The sequence below is a fragment of the Numenius arquata genome, chromosome W (genome assembly GCF_964106895.1).
Source record: "Numenius arquata chromosome W, bNumArq3.hap1.1, whole genome shotgun sequence".
Taxonomy (NCBI): Eukaryota; Metazoa; Chordata; class Aves; order Charadriiformes; family Scolopacidae; genus Numenius; species Numenius arquata.
In genome coordinates, this window is record NC_133615.1 from 10891144 (window position 1) to 10914696 (window position 23553).

Here is a 23553-nt window from a genome sequence, read left to right on the forward strand (position 1 = left end):
TGGTGGGCACCTGGCATCCAAGCCAAGGTCAACCCACCACATAAATGCCTGTTTATGTTGGTTGCTATGCATTTTATTAGATGTGCATGCTATAGTTTTATTATTTTTTTCTCCTGTATGAAGTCATCACCTTAATTTAATAAACTGATCATAAATTTATCCATCATTTAAAATTTTATACATAGGAAAGACTTACATAAATACTGTCAAAACTAACTAAGGTTGCCAATACGGTAGCTGAGAAATATGACAAACCACTGAGTAGAGTCTTTAACACTAGTTAACTAGGAAAGCCAGTCACCATTTTCTGTATTAAATGGCTACCTTTAGGTGACAGATATTTAAGCCAAAAATATTTCCATTTTTTGTCAAAAAAAAGTTAGGGAAAAGTACATTTCAGTGCTTAACCAAGTTCTGAATTCCTTCCTGCATATGCTTTGGAGAACTTTATCTAGGGCAGCCATGCATAGTTTTTCTCATTTTCCTAAAAATCTACCTAAATGCTTCTAGCATGGGAGGAATAATTTGCACCACCTCAGTTTAACAATAAAAAAAAATGCTCAAGTTCTGCTATTTTAGTTTTCAGTTCTCTACTAATTCAGAAGTAACATACCCATTCACAGCATGCCCTGTATTGCAGGGATGCACATTCTGCACAAGACTGCAGCTAATTGGGACAGATTTGACATATTACTCTTTCACAATGACTAAGCCACAGCCAGCACATTCTTTGGCTGATACTCTACTTTCTAGTTACTAGCATCTTGACAGTGCCAGTTGTACTCACTCTCTCATCTCATGCCTTTATCAGGCTCTAGTTCTTATGGCTATGCGTGTAACCATGCAAATACACTGCCACTCCGGGTACCCAGAAATATTTCTTTTAGGTATTTGGATTCCAGGAACTTGGTTCGTAAAAGGCCAGTTCCTTCAAACTGAAGCAGTTTTGTCAGAAACAGAGTTTAAAAACTGTTAAAATATTTTAAAAATAATTAAAATAACAAAAAAAGTGCTACTATTTCATATTAATCTTCTCCCCCCCCAAGGTGATGTTAATGCAATATAATTTGCTAGAGCTACACTTTTTTCAAAGGCTTTATTTTCAGTAGATAAAATGCATACACATCTTTTTAAAAGATTTTGAAACATTCAAAAAATGCTCAGAGAAATTAAATAAGTATCGTTATGTTTACAGATATATGGGGGTTTGGTTTTGTTTGTATACATTTTAGTATGATTCAGCTGCAAAAGTATTGAAAGTTCATCCAAAAAAAGAAAGCCCAACAGAAATACAGAATTTTTTCATCAGCTTTCTTGTTTGACTTCTGAAGAAACTACACAGACCTGTACAATATCATCATACTCATACGTTCTCTTCAAAAATGTGCCTGTAAGTCTTAAGCCAGAGACACTCTAGAAAGGGAAAAGATTTATAAGTGTTATTAGAAAGAATTACAAAGCTTATAAAACAGCAATTTTATAAGAAAACTATGCTATAAAGAATTACTTGCAATCCCTGCACTGAAGACAATAATGTAAGTGCAAGATGGAGGGATGAACTTGGGTGCAGGTTTCCAAGTTGCCTTCCTGAAACTCCACACCAGTGGAGGGTATTCGTATTGCACATTTCTAAAACCGGATCCATAGTCCTTTCACTGCTAGAGGAAATTGGAAAGCAAGAATAAACCTGTGGGCTTTTTTTAAGCATTCAAGGACTGCAGACATGTAACAGCTTGTTTACTTTATTGTTCAGGTTATTATTAATCAAGCATTTATAATTAATTTATATAATTATAAAAAGGCAAGCAGGATTTACTGTGATGTGCAATAATTCAAGTGCATATAGCTTTGTCCGACACAAGCATTCTGTCATGAGTTTAACTATACTGTCTAGCATAATATTGCTCGCATTTTGGATAGACTACAAGATTTTCGTGAGAAGTAACTGCAGACCGGATACATGCTTTAGTCCCTGGCTTCAACTTCTATTTAGAATTACTTTATTTAAATATCACTCTTGCAACCCTTTTATAAAGGACTACCATGGATCATAGTGTAAACACAAATCAAGTCAAAACATGGATAACTATGTACAAAACACTACGTCAACAATGTTTAGCAGGCATTCTAGGAGTGGTGCAGAACTAGCAGTAAAATCAGACTGGATACAAATGGCATCATGTATTCTCATAAAATTACTTGTAGTTTAAAAAAAAAATTCTATATAAGCACTAATTTTGTTTAAGAACTAAGATGATTTGTAATTTAAGTATGGGGTGCAATCTTAAATGATACTGCAGCCAGTTCCATGGAATTCCACTACAGATTTTTGGCAATTTCCTAGTTCAAATAGTATAAACAGATCATTATAGAAGGTTTTTTTGTTTGTTTGTTTTTTAAACCATTGTAATCCAAAAGATGTGTTTCAAGTAACAGACCAGTAGTTTCATGTTGCTACAATTCATAGTAAAGACTAGATTTGAGTTGTTTCAGGAGAAAGTATTGAAAAATGAAACCAACAGCCACAACTTACACACTCAGGAAAAAGCACAAGAATCACATGACATCATTACCTGCAATTTGTTATTTTACATGTAATGTCAAAAGATTCTTCCAAATTTACAGTGTCTGGTATTGTCTCCAGAGAAAGTCTTATGTCACCATAACTAGGAGCCTGAGAAGGTACAAGAATGCACATTTCTCAGATGCTGGATAGCAAAGTTGAAATTTTTACTACTTAAGTTTTCATTTACTGCAACAAGCTTAAAATAAGAGCAATTTGAAGAAAGAAGATTGACTCTTCATGCTTTTGATTTGTACCCAAATCACAGCAGTGCTCCATCCACTACTGAGTACCAACTTCTTGATAGGTTTAACAATCCATTAGACAAGGATGATCTGTGCAGTTTATTTATAGGAAACAATACATACTTTATTGCTAAGTTTTTCAGATAGTTCATGTCCTTAAAGTTTGAATACCCATATATGGTTCCTGAGAAGATCAGCTTTGTTCTAAGACCTCTCTATTAGATAACAGATATACTATGGACAACATAAGTATAGTTTTCCTGCATAAGCCCACCACTATTCTACATCCTTAGAAAAAGCATAGTTCCTAAGAAATTGAGATTGTTCATTCTCCTTGCCATTTCAGTCTTCCAAGCCTCTGCCAAAATAATTAATTGTCACCAGTTAGAAAGGCACATGATATGAACACTTGTCAACTATCCAATTCTGTCAAGAGCTGAACACATTTCATATGGTCTACTAACAAACCTATGATAAATACCCTAGTTACTATCAACCAGGGCTGATTCAAGACAGTAACCTGCAGATAAAAAGCTTTGGATTTTCAATCCCCACAAATGATAGATTGTAAGGAAAAAAAACCAAGGGAAAAACTTGTCCTCCCTGACAAGACTTAGTCGTGACTTAGTTGTGACAAGACTTAGTTGGGGCCAGTCTTGTTTAATATCGTTATTGATGATCTGGATGAGGGGATTGAGTGCACCCTCAGTAAGTTTACAGATGACACCAAACTAGGTGGGAGTGTTGATCTGCTTGAGGGTCGGCAGGCTCTACAGAGGGACCTGGACAGGTTGGATCAATGGGCCGAGGCCAATGGGATGAGGTTTAATAAGGCCAAGTGCCCGGTTCTGCATTTCGGTCACAACAACTCCAGGCAACGCTACAGGCTTGGGGAAGAGTGGCTGGAAAGCTGCCCAGCAGAAAAGGACCTGGGGGCGTTGGTGGACAGCCGGCTGAACATGAGCCAGCAGTGTGCCCAGGTGGCCAAGAAGGCCAACGGCATCCTGGCCTGTATCAGGAACAGTGTGGCCAGCAGTAGGGCAGTGATGGTGCCTCTGTACTGGGCACTGGTGAGGCCTCACCTCGAGTGCTGTGTTCAGTTCTGGGCCCCTCACTACAGGAAGGATCATTGAGCTGCTGGAGCGTGTCCAGAGGAGAGCCACCAAGCTGGTGAGGGGTCTAGAGAACAAGTCATATGAGGAGAGGCTGAGGGAACTGGGCATGTTCAGTTTGGAGAAGAGGAGGCTGAGGGGAGACCTCATTGCCCTCTACAACTACCTGAAAGGAGGGTGTAGAGAGGTGGGTGTTGGCCTCTTCTCCCAAGGGAATAATGACAGGACCAGAGGAAATGGTCTGAAGCTGCAGCAGAATTACTTTCCTGAGAAAGTGGTCAGGCACTGGAACAGCCTGCCCAGGGAGGTGGTGGAGTCGCCATCCCTGGAGGTATTTAAGAAACGTGTAGACATGGCACTTCAGGGCATGCTCTAGTGCCTGAGATTGTTGGGTTGTGTCTGTTTGTGGGTGGGGTGGTGTGTGGTTGTGGGTGTTTGTTTTGTTTTAGTTTTGGTGTTTGGTGTTCTGGGGGTTTTGGGGTTTTTTTTGTTTGTTTGTTTTTGGTGTTTTTTCTTTTTTTTTTTTTTTGTTGTTGTTGGTTGGACTTGATGATCTCAAAGGTCCCATCCAACCAAAAATATTCTGTGATTCTGTGATTCTGTGACACATGTTCCAGTTCTGCTGATAGAATGATGCTGTAGTAAAAGTTACATTTACAACTCAATTAAAAGATATTCCTAAAGAGATCCAGAAATCCAGTGACTGACAGGTTGGGAACAGGTTTTAGTCATATACAGTTCATTACAGACTGGACAGATGATATTTTAGAAAGCATATTAAATTGGACATTAGAGTGAGCAAAGGGATGTCAAACTGATGGAGAATTCAGACCAGTAGAGCAATCTAAGTTTGGAACCTTTCAAGAAAGAGAACTAATTATCCACCACTGGAAAAGGGCACACATTTTCAGCTGTATTAGGTGACAGGAAGGAATCTACTGTAAAATTATACCCAATTCCCTAAAAAACAGGTAATTTGCCATAACATTAGACTCCTCTATTAAGATATATATATATTAAAAAAAAACAATAAAAGCACTATTTTATGGAATAAACTTTGCAACAGTTGACAAAATCAAGACAGGATCAGAGTAGATGAGAATCATAGAATCATAGAATCATCTAGGTTGGAAGGGACCTTCAAGATCATCTAGTCCAACCATCAACCTAACTCTGACAAAAAAAAAAACATCACTAAGCCATGTCCCCCAGCACCATGTCAACCCGTCTTTTGAACACCTCCAGGGATGGTGCCTCAACCACTTCCCTGGGCAGCCCATTCCAAGACTTAATAACACTTTCAGGGTAAAAATTCTTCCTAATATCCAACCTGAACCTCCCCTGGCGCAACTTGAGGCTGTTTCCTCTAGTCCTGTCGCCTGTGACTTGGGAGAAGAGACCAACCCCCGCCTCTCTACAGCCTCCTTTCAGGGAGTTGTAGAGCGAGAAGGTCCCCCCTCAGCCTCCTTTTCTCCAGGCTGAACACCCCCAGCTCCCTCAGCCTCTCCTCACAAGACTTGTTCTCCAGACTCCTCACCAGCTCCGTTGCCCTTCTCTGGACCTGCTACAGCACCTCAATGTCCTTCTTGTAGTGAGGGGCCCAAAACTGGACACAGTACTCAAAGTGGGGCCTCACCAGTGCTGAGTACAGGGGGACGATCACCTCCCGAGTCCTACTCACCACACTGTTCCTGATACAGGCCAGGATGCTGTTGGCCTTCTTGGCCACCTGGGCACACTGCTGGCTCGTGTTCAGCCGACAGTCGACCAACACCCCCAGGTCCTTTTCTGCCAGGCAGCTCCAGCCACTCTGCCCCAAGCCTGTAGCGCTGCAGGGGGTTGTTGTGACCCAAGTGCAGGACCCGGCACTTGGCCTTGTTGAACCTCATCCCGTTGGTCTCAGCCCATCGATCCAACCTGTCCAGATCCCTCTGCAAAGCCTTTCTACCCTCCAGCAGGTCGACACTCCCACCCAACTTGGTGCCGTCTGCAAACTTACTGAGGGTGCACTCCATCCCCTCGTCTAGATCACTGATAAAGATGTTGAAGAGAACTGGCCCCAGTACCGAGCCCTGGGGGACACCACTCGTGACCAGCTGCCAACTGGATTTAAATCCATTCACCACCACTCTCTGGGCCCGGCCCTCCAGCCAGTTTTTAACCCAGCGGAGAGTACTCCCATTCAAGCCAGTTTCTCCAAGGAGGATACTGACAAGCAGCCAGTTTCTCCAGGAGGATACTGTGGGAGACTGTATTAAAGGCCTTACTAAAGTCCAGGTAAACAACATCCACAGCCTTTCCCTCATCCACCAAGCGGGTCACTTTGTCATAGAAGGAGATCAGGTTTGTCAAGCAGGACCTGCCCCTAAAGAGGGGCCTAAAACAGCACATACCTGTTGGCCTTAACAAGATAACTGCAAGATTTGATGGCTAGAGGCAAAGGCCTTACAATAACACCAAAAGGAGGATTGTAGTCTTCATTTGCAAATGAGAGAATTGCTCAGAGTATGGAAATCAACTAGACAATTTCTTGGTTGTACTGCTCAAGAATAACGTTCTTCAAAGCTACACAGAGAGCTAATCAGAAGGAAGCCCACCACCCAGGAAAAGGTGGTCTCTGTATTATGGGCGGGTACAAAGCCAACTGTTTTAGGAGAAGCAGCTAGGAGGATAAAAACACTCCTACATCCATGTTTAGCAAAAAAAATGTTTTAAGGCAAGCATGGCAAAGTCAAGGAGACTTTTACAAAATGGAATGGCATGCACTGCCATAGGTAATCCTCCCTAATTCACTGAGGCTACATCTACATCAACAAGTGATGCAGGAGACTGTGAACAGCAAATCCATTAGTGGATGCCCATGAGCACCCTTGGTATACTGTGAACATGCATCATCTGATTTAATGCCATCCAAAAAGAACATAGTATGTGCATTCCAAGACCACTCCACAAAACAAACCAAATTATGGTTGATCGTGAAGAGCTGTCTCTGAAGAATAGCCATGAGCAGGTTGAAAGCTTATGGATTAGAAAAAGAGACCGAGCCAACAAAGGGACCCTTGTGGTTGATGTTTACTACAAGCTGCCCGATCAAGGGGAGCCTATTGATGAAACCTTCTTATTCCAGCTACAGGAGGCATTGCGCTTACAAGCTCTTGTCCTGCTGGGGGACTTCAATCACCCCGACATCTGCTGGAAAAGTAGCACGGCGAGCTGCTGACAATCCAGGAGACACCTGAAGTGCATCAAGGATAACTTTTTAAGCCAGGTCATAGACAGCCCTACCAGAGGGAATGTGATACTGGACCTGTTGGTCACCAACCCAAATGAGCTAATTGGCGACGTCAATATTGGAGAAAGCCTGGGCTGCAGTGACCATGAACTGGTGGAGTTCCCAGTCCTGAGGTACATGGGTCAGGGGAAGAGTAAAGTCAGGACCCTGAATTTTAGGAAAGCAAACTTCCAGCTCTTCAAGGAGTTAGTCAATAAGACCCCCTGGGAAACTGCCCTCAGGGACAAGGGAGCAGAACAGAGCTGGCAGATCTTTAAGGATTCTTTCCTTAGAGCACAAGAGCTCTTGATCCCCAGGTGTAAGAAATCAGGAAAGGAAGGCAAGAGACCAGCATGGCTGAGTCAAGACCTGCTGGTCAAACTAAAGGACAAGAAGAAAATGCACAGGCAGTGGAAGTAGGGACAAGTATCCTGGGAAGAGTATAGGGGTGCTGCCCGGGTGTGTAGGGATGGGGTCAAGAAGGCCAAGGTGCAGCTGGAGCTGAACTTGGCAAGGGACGCAAAGAATAATAAGAAGGGCTTCTACAGGTATGTCAGCCAGAAAAGGAAGGTCAAAGAAAGCATAACCTCTCAACGAACAAGACTGGCAAATCGATGACAATGGATGAGGAGAAGGCTGAAGTACTCAACAATTTTTTGCCTTAGGTCTTCATTGCCAACCTCTTTCCCCACATCTCTCAAGTGGATGGACTGCAAGGCAGGGACTGGGGGAGCAAAGTCCCTCCCACTGTAAAAGAAGATCAGGTTCGTGACCACCTGTAGAACCTGAACATACAGAAGTCTATGGGATCTGAAGAGATGCATCACAGAGTCTTGAGGGAATTGGCTGATGTAGTTGCCAAGCCACTCTCCATGATATTTGAGAAGTCATGGCAGTCAGGTGAAGTCCCTGGTGACTGGGAAAAGGGAAACGTTACACCCATTTTTAAAAAGGTGTCCTGGTTTGAGGTAAAACAGAACCAATTTTCTGTTCAGTAATTTTACATTTCAGTTAAGTCTCTTCTAACTAACTGAACTCTCTGAAATTGATAGCATATTTTTCAGACACTGTTGTCTTCTAGCAGAGATAAGGCCTGATGTTTGTAGTCAATACCAAGGAATGGTGTGCAGAGAGGCTCTTGCTTATACTTATTGCTATAACAACCAAGGTCAGCTAACTCTGTTATTTGCCCCATTAGAGGGTTGGAAGTGGAAAAGCGTAGAGGGGTGTCCCGGTTTGAAGTAAAACCGAACCAATTTTCTGTTCTGTAACTTTACATCCTAGCTCGGCCTCCTCTAACTCTCTGAAATTAACGGCATATTGTGGAGAAAACTGCTCGTTCTCAGAATGATCAGCCCAATGTTTGTGCTCCATGCCAAGGGATGGTGTGCAGGGAGGCCCTTGCTTATACTTATTGCTATAACAACCAAGGGCAGCCCATTTCGTTATTTGCCCCCTTAGAGGGTCGGAAACGGAAAAAACGTAGAGGGGTCACGTCGATGGGGAGGAGTGGACAGGACAGGTGACCCAAACCTGACCAACTGGGGTATTCCATCCCATCTGCCCCACGCTCAGTATAAAGGCTGAGGGATCAAAGGGTCAGCCCCTTCCTGCGATGGCCGACGTCCAGAGAGGACTCTGTCTGTTCATCTGCCTTTGATCCCGATCCGTGTGTTCCTGACTCCAGAGCTGAAATCCAGTTCCCATCCGTCACTGAGTCCAGTCTGGGACTTCCCCAGTGCCTGCCGGTGATGTGACTGTCATCCTGGGAACTTGATACGGTTTTGTATATATTGTATCTATTTCATTATTTTTCTTCTTTATTTTTATTTTAATATGAATTCTTCATTAAAGTAGTTTAGTTCATTCTAAACTTCTGAATCTCCTTCTCTCTTTCTCCTCCTCTCTCCTCTTTTAGGGGGGGGAAGGGGGGGGGAAGGGCCATCTGCCGGTCCGGTTTTGGTAAATTCAGCCGAAACCTCGACAAGGGGTCACACCTGTGGGGAGGAGCGGACAGGACAGGTGACCCAAAACTGACCAACAGGGTATTCCATCCCATCTGCATCATGCTCAGTATAAAAGCTGAGGGATCAAAGGGTCAGCCCTCTTTCTTCAATGGCTGGCATCTGAGGAGGACTCTGTCTGTTTGTCTGCTTTTGATCCCGATCTGTGCATTCCTGACTCCAGATCCGGAATCCAGTTCCCATCTGTCGCTGAGTCCAGTCTGGGACTTCCCCAGTGCCTGCTGGTGATGTGATTGTCATCCTGGGAGCTTGATACAGTTTTGTATATATTGTATCTATTTCATTATTTCCTTTTTATTATTTTATTAATCTTTTCATTAAAGTTGTTTAGTTCCTTCTAATCTCATATATCTCTTTATCTCTCTCCCTCCTCTCCTTGGAGCTTTTGAGAGGTCAGGGAGAGCATCTGTCATTCGTCTGCCCAGCCAATCTGGCCCAAACTACGACAGTAAGGAAAAGGGATGCTCTCAGATGCTGAGAACCAATTGTATCAGCTTCACAGCATGGGGAAGGCTGATATATAAGAATGGCGCACTTAAGAAAAACAATCCCTCCCATGGACAACAAATAAACCTAATTCCAGTAGATTATTCATATTTTAGTGTAAACATTTGGGGGCTCATCTTTCTCAGAGGAAGAGGGTCTTTGCTCATAAGCTAGTGGAGCTCATTGACAGATCTTTAAACTAGACTTGATGCGGGAGGGGGGGTATTATCAGTCTTACCTGTGACAAGCCAAGTGACAACATGCCAAGGTTAGAGGGATGGGGTGCTATCAAGGACCCTCAGCCTATTGTTCCGAGATGTGCTGGGTACACTGCAGTACACTCGAAGTCTTATGGGGATGAGCCAGGTGCTCCTGAGGTAATAGGAGCCAACAGGGAAATACAGGCAAAACACCTCAAAGGGATGCCACCTGGAGACTGGCACACAGGAATTGCAGCCGCTCCAACCAGTAAGTCAGCTTCAACTGAGAACCAACTTAAATGCCTCTATGCAAATGCACGTAGCATGGGGAACAAGCCAGAGGAGTTAGAGACGTGCGCACGCCTCCAGAGCTATGATCATACTGGCATCACAGAGACGTGGTGGGATGGCTTCTATGACTGGAGTGTTGGAATGGAAGAATACAGGCTCTTTAGGAAGGACAGGCTGGGGAGATGAGGAGGGGATGTTGCCCTCTATGTCAATGACCAGCTGGAGTGCATGGAGCTCCACCTGGGGATGGATGAAGAGCCAACAGAGAGCTTATGGGTCAAGATTAAAGGGAACACAGGGGCAGGTGATGTTACAGTAGGGGTCTGCTACGGACCACCTGACCAGGGCGACATGGCAGATGAGGCCCTCTATAGACAGATAGGAGCAGCATCGCATTCACAGACCCTGGTCCTCATGGGGGCCTTCAACCACCCCGATATCTGTTGGAGGGACAACACAGCGGGGCATAAGAATTCCAGGAAGTTCTTGGAATGTGTCAATGACAACTTTCTTCTTCAAATGGTAGAGGAGCCAATGAGGAAAGGAGCCATGCTGGACCTCGTCCTTACCAACAAGGAGGGCCTGGTGGGGAATGTCAATCTCAAGGGTAGCCTTGGCTGCAGTGATCATGAGATGGTAGAATTCAAGATCCTCAGGGCAGTGAGGAGGGTGTGCAGCAAGCTTGCTACCCTGGACTTCAGGAGAGAAGACTTTGGCCGCTTCAGGGACCTGATTGGTGGTGTAACATGGGAAAAAGTACTGGAGGGGCGAGGGGCCCAAGAAAGCTAGTTAATATTCAAGGATCACCTCCTCCAAGCTCAGGAGAGGTGCATCCCAACAAAGAAGAAGTCATGCAAAAAATCCAGGAGGCCTGCATGGATAAACAAGGAGCTCCTGGATAAGCTCAAAAACAAAAAGGAGGCCTACAGAGGGTGGAAACAAGGACAGGTAGACTGGGAGGATTATAGAGAAACTGTCTGAGCAGCCAGGGATCAGGCTAAGAAAGCTAAAGCCCAGACAGAATTAAATCTGGCCAGGGACATCAAGGACAACAAGAAAAACTTCTGTAAGTATGTCAGGGATAATGGGAAGACTAGGGAAGATGTGGGCCCTCTCCAGAAGGAATCAGGAGACCTGGTCACCCAGGATATGGAAAAGGCTGAGGTATTGAATGACTTTTTCACCTCGGTCTTCACTGGCAAGGGCTCTAACCACACCGCCCAAGTTGCAGAAGGTAAAGGCAGGGACTGGGAGAATGAAGAACCACCCACTGTAGGAGAAGACCAGGTTCGAGACCATCTAAGGAACCTGACGGTGCACAAGTCCATGGGACCTAATGGGTTTCATCCGTGAGTCCTGAGGGAACTGGTGGATGAAGTTGCCAAGCCACTATACATCATATTTGAGAAGTCGTGGCAGTCTGGTAAAGTTCCCACTGACTGGAAAAGGGGAAACAACCCCCATTTTTAAAAAGGGAAAAAAGGGTGACCAGGGAACTACAGGTCGGTCGGTCAGTCTTACCTCTGTGCCCACTAAGACCATGCAGCAGATCCACCTGGAAACTCTGCTAAGGCACATGGAAAATAAGGAGGTGATTGATAACAGCCAACATGGCTTCAGTAGGAGGAAATCGTGCCTGACAAATTTGGTGGCCTTCTACAACGGTGTTACAGCATTGGTGGATAAGGGGAGAACAACAGACATCATCTATCTGGACTTGAACAAAGCATTTGACACTGTCCCACATGACATTCTTGTCTCTAAATTGCAGAGATATGGATTTGACAGATGGATAAGGAACTGGCTAGGTGGCCGCACTCAAAGTGCTGTGGTCAACAGCTCAATGTCCAAGTGGCAAACAGTGACGAGTGGTGTTCCTCAGGGGTTGGTACTAGGACTGGTACTATTATCATCTTTGTTGGCAACATGGATGTTGGGATTGAGTGCACCCTCAGCAAGTTTGCCAATGACACCAAGCTGTGTGGTGTGGTCGATACGCTGGAGGGAAGGGATGTCATCCAGAGGGACCTGGACAGGCTTGAGAAGTTGGCCTGTGTAAACCTCATGAAGGTCAACAAGGCCAAGTGCAGGGTCCTGTATGCAGGTCGGGGCAATCCCAGGCACAAATACAGGCTGGGCAGAGAATGGCTGGAGAGCAGCCCTGAGGAGAAGGACTTGGGTTTGTTGACTGATGAGAAGCTCAACATGAGCCGGCAATGTGCACTGGCAGCCCAGAAAGCCAACCGCATCCTGGGCTGCATCAAAAGAAGTGTGGCCAGCAGGTCGCGGGAGGTGATTCTACCCCTCTACTCTGCTCTGGTGAGACCCCACCTGGAGTACTGTGTCCAGCTTTGGAGTCCTCAGCACAGGAAGGACATGGACCTGTTGGAATGGGTCCAGTGAAGGGCCACAAAGATGATCAGAGGGCTGGAGCCCCTCTCCTATGAGGACAGGCTGAGAGAGCTGGGGTTGTTCAGCCTGGAGAAGAGAAGGCTCCGGGGAGACCTTATAACAGCCTTCCAGTACCTAAAGGGGGCCTGTAAGAAAGATGGAGAATAACTTTTTAAAAGGGCATGTAGTGACAAGATGAGGGGTAATGGCTTCAAACTGGAAGAGGATAGATTTAGATTAGATATTAGGAAGAAATTCTTTACTGTGAGGGTGGTGAGGCACTGGAACAGGTTGCCTAAAAAAGTTGTGGATGCCCCTTCCCTGGAAGTGTTTAAGTCCAGGCTGGATGGGGCTTTGAGCAACCTGGTCTAGTGGAGGTGTCCCTGCCCATGTCAAGGGAGTTGGAACAAGATGATTTTTTTTTAAGGTCCCTTCCAACCTAAACTATTCCATGATTCTATGATTTGTGTTGGGTTGATCTTGTCTGGATGCCAGGTGTCCATCAAGACACTCTGTCACTCCCCCTCCTGAACTGAATAGGGGAGAGAAAATATTATGAAAGGCTCATGGGTCAAGCTAAAGACAGGGAGATCACTCAGCAATTACCGTCACAAGCAAAACAGACTCGACTTGGGGAAATTAATTTCACAGAATCATCTGGTCTGAATCTACCCTCTTTTAGTTTAAAGCCATTACCCCTTGTCCTATCGCAACAGGCCCTGATAAAAAGTTTGTCTCCATCTTTCCTGTAGGCCCCCTTTAAGTACTGAAAAGCCGCAATAAGGTCTCCCTGGAGCCTTCTCTTCTCCAGGCTGAACAACTTCAACTCTCTCAGCCCATCCTCATAGGAGAGGTGCTCCATCCCTCTGATCTTTTTTGTGGCCCTCCTCTGGACCCACTCCAATAGGTCCATGTCTTTAAATATTAAATGTCTCAGAATTTACATGATATTAATTCACAGCAGAGAAAAAGAATCTTTATGGAAAATTCTCTGTAGAAGTCTGAACAAGACAGATGTTTGCATCCGGAATCCTCATTTATAAACCAGAAATTATTATCCGTTATTTCTCCCTTCCGTTTTCTCTGTTAATACTATCAGGAAGGGAAAGGAATATACCTTTTGCACCTCCATAGACATAATCTTGCATGATGAACCGCAGGTGTGACTATGATGGAGATAAATAGAACAATAAATTTAGAGACTCTACTTTTCTACATGCAGATTCATAGCACATATATCTGCTTAGTTAAAAACAAACAGGATAGCAACATATTTTTACTTAGCTTAACAAAAGTTATTTTTCAAATTACCAAAATTCCAATTATTTTCTTCTCCTCTCTCCTTGCCACTTTGTTCTTTTTTTCTCCTGTCTATTATTCACTGCAGCATAAAGCACCTACAACTTCACTGTATCTTTTAAACTGTTTAAATTAAGCTATTTCAGAATACTAATGAAGGTTTTCAACCAACTGAATAGCAATGTAATAGTTGCTCATATTTCAGGGGTTATGGAATAAGTTTAATACTTGTAATTGAAGTTCTCAAAGTACTTTGCAAGTATCATTCTGAACTTCTTACAACAAATACAAAATATGCTCACTATTACAAAGCAAGTGACAACGATGGAAACAAATGTCCTAACTTCCTATGTTATGAACTACTTCTAATGAGATACTGTGGAAGTTAATACCCTACAACAGACCCGTACAATATATACATCCACAGGGAATGTCTACAAATAAAAATAATGTTCTATATAGCTTGTAAGAGTTTCCACCGAGTCACCTTCAATTAAAATTCTTCCTGTAAATACCTAAAGGGGAAGGGGATAATAATATCAGGCTCATCTGTGACAAGCTGTGGAGTAACACATCAGGGTTAGAGGGACGGGGTGCTAGTAAGGGCCTTCAGCCTGTTGCCCTGAAGCATGCTGGGGACACTGCATCACAGTCAAAGTCTTATGGAGAAGAGCCAGAGGCTCCTGAGGTAGTTGAAGTCAACAGAGAAATACCTGCAAGACACCTCAAGGGGTGTTCCTCTAAAAACGAGGCACAGCCAACAGCCCAGCTGAAGTGCTTCTACACGAATGCATGCAGCATGGGCAACAAACAGGAGGAGTTGGAGGCTACCAGGCTGCTGGAAAGCTATGATATAGTGGCCATCACTGAAACCTGGTGGGATGAATCCTATGACTGGAGTGTGGCTATTGAGGGCTACAAGCTGTTCAGAAGGGACAGGCGAGGAAGGAGGGGCAAAGGTGTTGCCCTCTATGTTAAGGAAGGGATAGAGAGTGAGGAGATGTCCCTAAAACTCTCCCTGGGGGCGAATGAAGGGAAAGTTGAGAGCTTGTGGGTGAGGATTAAGGGGCAGGCCAATATGAGGGACACTGTTGTGGGTGTTTATTACATGCCACCTGATCAGGATGGGGAAGCTGATGAGACCTTCTACAGACAGCTGAAAGTAGCCTTGCAATCACAGGCTTTGGTTCTCATGTGGGACTTCAACCACCCTGATATCTGCTGGAAAGGCTACACAGCCAGGCATGTACAGTCCAGGAGGTTCCTCCAGTGTATTGATGATAAATTTTTGACTCAAGTGGTGGAGGAGCCAACAAGGAGAGGTGTACTACTGGACCTAGTGCTGACAAACAAAGAGGGTCTGGTAGAGGACATTAAGGTTGGGGGCAGCCTTGGTTGCAGTGACCATAGAAAGACAGAGTTCAGGATCGTGGGTAGTATGCGCAAACCAATAAGTAGGACTGAAACCTTGGATTTCAGGAGGGCTAAGTTTGACCTCTTCAAGAAACTGCTTGGAGAAATCCCATGGGTTAGAGCTCTGGAAGGTAGGGGGGCTCAAGAGAGCTGGACGATATTCAAACATCGCTTTCTCCAAGCTCAGGATTGGTGCATCCCTAAAAGCAAGAAAACAGGCAAGGGAAGCAGGAGACCTGCGTGGTTGAGCAGGGAGCTTCTGAAAAAACTCAAGTGGAAGAAGGAAGTTTACACTGAGTGGAAGAAGGGACTGACCACTTGGGAAGATGACAGGAATGCCATTAGAGTATGCAGGGATGAAATGAGGAAAGCCAAGGCCTCCTTGGAATTAAAATTGGCAAGGGATGTCAAAGTCAACAAGAAGGGTTTTTTCAACTATATTGGAGGCAAAAGGAAAATGAGAGAAAATGTGGGCCAGCTGTTGAATGAGATGGGTGCCCTGGTGACAGAGGATGCAGAGAAGGCAGAGTTACTGAACGCCTTCTTTGCTTCAGTCTTTACTGCTCAGGCCAGCTCTCAGGAGCCACAGACTTTGGAGATAACACAGAAAGTCTGGATGAAGGAAGACTTCCCCTTGGTTGAGGAAGATCAAGTTAGGAAACAGTTAAGTAAACTGGATACCCACAAGTCCATAGGTCCTGATGGGATGCACCCGCGAGTGCTGAGGGAGCTGGCAGAAGTCATTACTGGGCTGCTCTCCAACATCTTTGAAAGGTCCTGGAGAACAGGAGAGGTGCCCGAGGACTGGAGGAAACCAATATCACTCCAGTCTTCAAAAAGGGTAAGAAGGAGGACCTGGGAAACTACAGGCCAGTCAGCCTGACCTCTATCCCTGGAAAGATGATGGAACGGCTCGTTCTGGGCATCATCTCAAAGCATATGGAGGAAAAGAAAGCTATCAGAAGTAGTCAACACGGATTCACCAAGGGGAAATCATGTCTGACTAACTTGATAGCCTTCTATGATGGCATGACTGGTTGGATAGATGACGGGAGGGCGGTGGATGTTGTCTACCTTGACTTCAGCAAGGCTTTTGACACAGTCTCCCACAGCATCCTCATAGGTAAGCTTAGGAAGTGTGGATTAGAGGAATGGACAGTGAGGTGGACTGAAAACTGGCTGAAAGACAGAGCTCAGAGGGTTGTGATTAGGGGCACAGAATCTAGTTGGAGGTCTGTAACAAGTGGTGTTCCCCAGGGGTCAGTACTGGGTCCAGTCCTGTTCCATATATTCATCAATGACTTGATGAAGGGACAGAGTGTACCATCAGCAAGTTTGCTGATGACACAAAACTGGGAGGAGCGGCTGACACACCAGAAGGCTGTGCCCCCATACAGCAAGACCTGGACAGGCTGGAGAGTTGGGCAGAGAGGCACCTGATGAACTTCAACAAGGGCAAATGTAGGGTGCTGCACCTGGGGAGGATTAACCCCCTGCACCAGTACAGGTTGGGGGCTGACTTGCTGGAAAGCACCTCTGTGGAAAAACACCTGGGAGTCCTGGTGGACAACAGGATGACCATGAGCCAGCAATGTGCCCTTGTGGCCAAGAAGGCCAGTGGTCTTCTGCGGTGCATTAAAAAGAGCGCGGCCAGCAGGTCAAGGGAGGTTATCCTCCCCCTCTACTCTGCCCTGGTGAGGCCCCATCTGGAGTACTGTGTCCAGTTCTGGGCTCCCTGGTTCAAGAAGGACAGGGAACTGCTGGAGAGGGTACAGCAGAGGGCTACAAAGATGATTAGGGTCCTGGAGCATCTCTCTTATGAGGAGAGGCTGAGGGACTTGGGTCTTTTTAGTCTGGAGAAGAGAAGGCTGAGGGGGGATCTGATCAACACCTATAAATACTTAAAGGGTGGGTGTCAAGAGGATGGGGCCAGTCTTTTTTCAGTGGTGCCCAGGGACAGGACAAGAGGAAATGGGCACAAACTTGAATATAAGAAGTTCCACCTAAACATGAGGAGGAACTTCTTTACTTTGAGAGTGGTAGAGTACTGGAAGAGGCTGCCCAGAGAAGTGGTGGAGTCTCCGTCTCTGGAGACATTCCAAACCCACCTGGACACGTTCCTGTGCAACCTGCTCTGGGTGACCCTGCTCTGGCAGGGGGGTTGGACTAGATGATCTCAAGAGGTCCCTTCCAACCCCATATCATTCTGTGATTCTGTGAAGACAGATGCCTGAGTATATCCAAGAAATATTTAATGTGTATATAAGGTCATTTAGTTTTGAAGTACTATGTATAACTGCCACAAACCTAAACATTAAATAAATTTAACAGAGGGGTCATATTTACACTGGAGAAAAATAAATTTGAATTTCCCCAGTCTGGTAAATTATTTTCTGCTTTCTGAACATTTAATCTCCCTTACAGTAAGTACTCTATCAGCCTAAATATACATGCAATAACTGCAAGTATTTGAGTTTATGGAAAAGCAGAAAATATGCAGAATTTTCAGTCAATTACATTAAGGTCCTGATGTGTCTGCCTTAGATAGCATCTCTTTTCCCATTAATCAAATAAATATATATTTTTAAACTAACTAATATAAATCTACCACCTAATTTTTTCCCTTTAGAACAGATGATCTTTCAAAGAAACTGTGTACTTAAGCTCTTTGAATTTAATCTAACCACCTAACGTGAAGTAATAAAAACCCAGTGCACCAAAACAAACCTAAATACACACAGCTCTCACTTACCTCAGCATTGCAGAATTTGGTTTTTACATCTAGTGGTTTAAGAACCTGAATAAAATGAAAAAAAGAGAGACTGACAATTGGTTTCTCGGACAACTTCAGCATAAACTGTTTATAAGTGCTAGGATCTTTACTAATTTTTTATTTTTCTTTTTTATCTTAAGCAGAACAGATACATGATGGAATATATGATAGAATCAACTCAGTTAAAACCTCACAATTCATAGTATATGCTAGCTGCTTCTTATTTGCACGCTTCACTGCTTTGCTACTGAGCAGTTTTCTCAGACTGATAACAAATACTTTTCCACCTAAGCACTGGCCTCTTATGAAACCAGACAAATCCAGTGTGCTGAGTAGATCTAGGTCTTTAAAATAACATTACATCCATCTTGTACCCTCAAGTGGTCTGCACTTGCTTTCAAGACAGAAAAAGAACCATGTAATATTTACAAGTCCTTCAGTGTTTTGCAGCAAACAAAAGCTGCTGAAGGCTTCTCTAAAAATAAATGTGTCCTGGGTCTGGCGGGGATAGGGTTAATTCTCCCCAGGACCTAGCAGGGACACAGGTATTCCATCCCATGTGAGCCATGCCCAGGGGGTAACAGGAGCTAGCCGGGGAAGGGGAGGGGCAGGAAGTCGGGGGGGGGGGGAAGAGGAAGTCATCCCCCGGGGGAGCAGAGGGGTCGGGGGGCGTCCCGGGTGCGATCGGCAGGCGGTGGTATCGTACTCGTGGCTGTGTATTCCTCTGTCGGTGTTATTATTGTTGTTGTTTCTTGCTCCCCTTGCTGTTCTGTTAAATTGCCTTTGTCTCAACCCACGAGTTTTTGCCTTTTTCTTCCGATTCTCCCCTCCCGGCCGCGCTGGCGGGGGGGGGGGGGGGGGCCGATCTGAGCGAGCGGCTGCTGCCTGGTGCTTTATTGCCGTCTGAGGCTAAACCACGACAGTCCTTTTTGGCGCCCAACGTGGGGCAACTCGGAGGGTTGAGATAAAGACAGATCTGACCAGAGCGTGCTGAAAGAAATTTGTTATCGGTATTTATTGTATTATTTACTGGGAACAATGTTGCTTCGTTTGTTTTCATGGCTGTGTTATGTAAACTCTTACATGCTCTATGTACTCCCTGTTGTAATGGATAACTGAGTAAGATTTGTTGCTGATCAAATCTTAGGATTATCCATTTCTGTTGTACATAGTGTAAGAAAGTCCTGACTTAAACAAACTGCAATGCTATCAAAATGTGTCCATGTAAGCGAATGTTTATCTTTGTATTAACCAAATGTATGTAAGAGATGGCACAAGCTAATTATGCCACCACCACCTGCAAAACTCCCCTGAAGCTGGATTGTAATTTATTGTGGCAGTCTTGAGAACTCCCTAACAAGAAGAGACGTCCACTATATTATATTACTAAACCGTATGGGAATGTCCTGTTTTTACAAGATAAGCTTAACCCCAATGTTATCCCTGTTTTAACTTTGTAACTAATCAATCGTGCAGAAGGGGAAGGGTGTAAACTAATTTACAACCAACATTGCCTTGAAACCGCTGTGAAGCAAGACAGACCAGATGGAGTAAAGATAACGGAAGAAGCAGAGGGGCGTACTGAAGATGTCGAACCCGACCTCTGTGAGGATAAAAAGAGATGTTCAGTTTGCTTGAATTTGCGAGCCTTTGGTGGAGCTGTGACTCCCCGGCCGCCCAGCGCTGTTTTTGCTTTCCTACCTTAATAAATATTTAGTGAATCTATTTCGGACTTAGTCTTTTTTTATTTTAAACTATAACACCCGTGATGATGTTTACCACTTCTGGGAGAGGGCTCAGGATTATAATTTTGCTGTCCTGTGCGATATCAACTTATGATAGCATCACTGTTCAGATGGTTATGTTGGGTTGTTTATTTGGCACTGTTTTCCTGCCCATACCTCGGGGAATTTATTAATAAACACACTGAGTCTATGGGGGAAGCAGGGGGGGATACTTTTCCCAGCTCTTTCACCTCCCTTTTCTCTTTCGTGCTGGATATGCCAGTTTTTGAGAATTTTGAATACTCTTGGGACACGCAGACCAGCTTGGTCCTATTGCTAGGTCTCCTGAATGTGTTCCAGGTCTTGTTTAGGGTTAAGCAACTATTTAAGACTACCACCCTGAGATCTGCCCCAAGGCTGGAGAGTCATGGATGGCATGGCATGTGGGAGAACATGGGCAGGTATCTAGAGAGTTTTTCACCTCCAATGGTCTGGGATTTCACCACCGAACAATTACAGAACCCTGATAAAGTGATAGAATATTTGAAAGGAAAATGCTGTGGCTATTCCAGAGAGGCACAACTCACTGCATTGTGCTGGGCCCTGGCCAGTATCTACCAAGCATTGCTCAATGTTGCGCAGCATCCTCAGGAGGAAGAGATGGAAACCAGGCCGACAGGCAGTGTGGCTGCTCTGGCCCCTGCGGCAGGCACGGTGGCTGCTCCGGCCCTTGCGGCAGGCACGGTGGCTGCTCCGGCCCCTGCGGCAGGCACGGTGGCTGCTCCGGCCCTTGCGGCAGGCGCGGTGGCTGCTCCAGCCCCAGTGGCAGGCACTGCAACTGAACCAGAAAACCAACCTGTGCCCATATCAGTTGCCCCTATCCAGAAGAAGAAATACACCAAGAAATCAGTTCGCTCAGCGAAGGATGACGATGATCCAGGGTTGTCACAAGAACAAGAGGAAGAGGCAGAACCAGAGATAATCACTCGATCCCTGTCCCTGAGTGAGCTGCGGGACATGCGAAAAGATTTCAGCCGACTTCCAGGTGAGCACATTGTCACCTGGCTGCTCCGGTGCTGGGACAACGGAGCTGGTAGCTTGGAATTGGAGGGTAGGGAAGCCAGGCAGCTGGGATCTCTGTCTAGAGAGGGGGGCATTGACAAGGCAATTGGGAAAAGGACACAAGCTCTCAGCCTCTGGAGGCGACTCCTGTCAGGCGTGAGGGAAAGGTATCCCTTCAGTGAAGATGTTGTATGTCATCCAAGCAAGTGGACCATCATGGAAAGAGGTATTCAGTACCTGAGAGAATTAGCCGTGCGGGAGATGATTTATTATGACCTGGACAATGCCCAGTTTCCCACAGATCCTGATGAGATCCAATGCACAAGGCCCATGTGGCGGAAGTTTGTACGGAGCGCACCATCATCATATGCCAACTCATTAGCAGTGATGGAATGGAAAGGCGAAGAGGGACCAACAGTGGATGAGGTGGCTGCCCGACTTTGGCAGTATGAAGAAAATCTCTCTTCTCCCCTCGTCTCAGCTGTGGAGAAACTGTCCCGGAAGGTCCAGCAACTTGAAGAGAATATGTCCTCCCCACCTGTACGAGCCAGTATCTCAGCTGTTAGGAACAGACGTTTTTCCACTCAAGATAGAGAATACAGGGAGTACACCCCACGAAGCACCCTGTGGTTCTGCTTGCGTGACCATGGAGAGGACATGAGGAAGTGGGATGGACAACCTACTTCAATCCTACAGGCACGGGTACAGGAATTGCAAGGAAGAACAACCACAAAAGCGGATCTCCCCAGGAAAAGTGCTGCCCCGGTTTCCAATGTGCAGTTCCCCAGAGAGAATAGAAGGCCTGAGCCTACTTCTGATCCCCTTGAAGGAACTTCCAAGCCATTTCTGCAAGAGGTGAGTGACAGATACTATGACCAGTATTAGGGGGGCCCTGCCTCCAGCCAGGTGGGGGAAAGGGACAACCGGGTTTATTGGACAGTGTGGATTCGATGGCCTGGCACATCAGAGCCACAGGAGTATAGAGCTTTAGTGGACACAGGTGCACAGTGTACCCTAATACCATCAAGCTATAGAGGGACAGAACCCATTTGTATTTCTGGAGTGACAGGGGGATCCCAAGAATTGACTGTACTGGAGGCTGAAGTGAGCCTAACAGGGAATGAGTGGCAAAAGCATCCCATTGTGACTGGTCCAGACGCTCCATGCATCCTTGGTATGGATTATCTCAGGAGAGGGTATTTTAAGGACCCAAAAGGGTACCGGTGGGCTTTTGGCATAGCTGCCTTGGAGGCGGAATAAGTTAAACAGTTGTCTACCTTGCCTGGTCTCTCAGAGGACCCTTCTGTTGTGGGGTTGTTGAGGGTCAAAGAACAACAGGTGCCGATCACTACCATAACAGTTCATCAGCGGCAGTATCGAACTAACCGAGACTCTCTGATCCCCATCCACAAGCTGATTCGTCAACTAGAGATTCAAGGAGTGATCAGCAAGACTCGCTCACCCTTTAACAGTCCCATATAGCCAGTGCAGAAATCTAATGGAGAGTGGAGGCTAACTGTGGACTATCGTGGCCTTAATGAAGTTACTCCACTGCTGAGTGCTGCCGTGCCGGACATGTTAGAACTTCAATACGAACTGGAGTCCAAGGCGGCCAAATGGTATGCCACAATTGATATCGCTAATGCATTTTTCTCAATCCCTCTGGCAGCAGAGTGCAGATCACAGTTCGCTTTCACTTGGAGAGGTGTCCAGTACACCTGGAACCGACTGCCCCAGGGATGGAAACATAGCCCCACCATTTGCCATGGACTGATCCAGACTGCACTGGAGCAGGATGAAGCTCTGGAACATCTGCAGTACATTGACGACATCATTGTATGGGGCAACACAGCAGAAGAAGTTTTTGAGAAGGGGAATAAAATAATTCAAATCCTTCTGAAAGCCGGTTTTGCCATAAGACGAATTAAGGTCAAGGGACCTGCACAGGAGATCCAGTTTTTAGGAGTAAAATGGCAAGATGGACGCCGTCAGATCCCAATGGATGTGATCAATAAAATCGCAGCTATGTCTCCACCAACTAGTAAAAAGGAAGCACAAGCTTTCCTGGGCATTGTGGGTTTTTGGAGGATGCATATCCCAGATTACAGTCTGATTGTGAGCCCTCTGTATCAAGTAACCCGGAAGAAGAACGATTTTAAATGGGGTCCTGAGCAGCGACAAGCTTTTGAACAAATTAAACAGGAAATAGTCCATGCAGTAGCTCTGGGGCCAGTCTGGGCAGGACAAAATGTTAAAAATGTTCTCTACACCGCAGCTGGGGAGAACGGCCCTACTTGGAGCCTCTGGCAGAAAGCACCAGGGGAGACATGCGGTCGACCCCTAGGGTTTTGGAGTCGGGCATACAGAGGATCTGAAGCCCTCTATACTCCAACAGAAAAGGAGATACTGGCAGCATATGAAGGGGTTCGAGATGCTTCGGAAGTGGTTGGTACGGAAGCACAGCTCCTCTTGGCACCTCGGCTGCCGGTGCTGGGTTGGATGTTCAAAGAAAGGGTCCCTGCTACACATCATGCAACGGATGCTACATGGAGCAAGTGGATTGCATTGATCACGCAGCGAACTCGAATGGGAAACCCCAGTCGCCCAGGAATTCTAGAGGTGATTATGGACTGGCCAGAAGGCAAGGATTTTGGAATGTCACCGGAGGAGGAGGTGATGCGTGCAGAAGAGGCTCCACC

General features: G+C 45.5%; 1 pseudogene; it reads right to left on the reverse strand.

The window, feature by feature from the left end:
- Positions 1 to 1305: 1305 nt before the first annotated feature.
- Positions 1306 to 23553, reverse strand: part of LOC141476762 (trafficking protein particle complex subunit 13-like) — a 31359-nt pseudogene continuing 9111 nt past the window's right edge.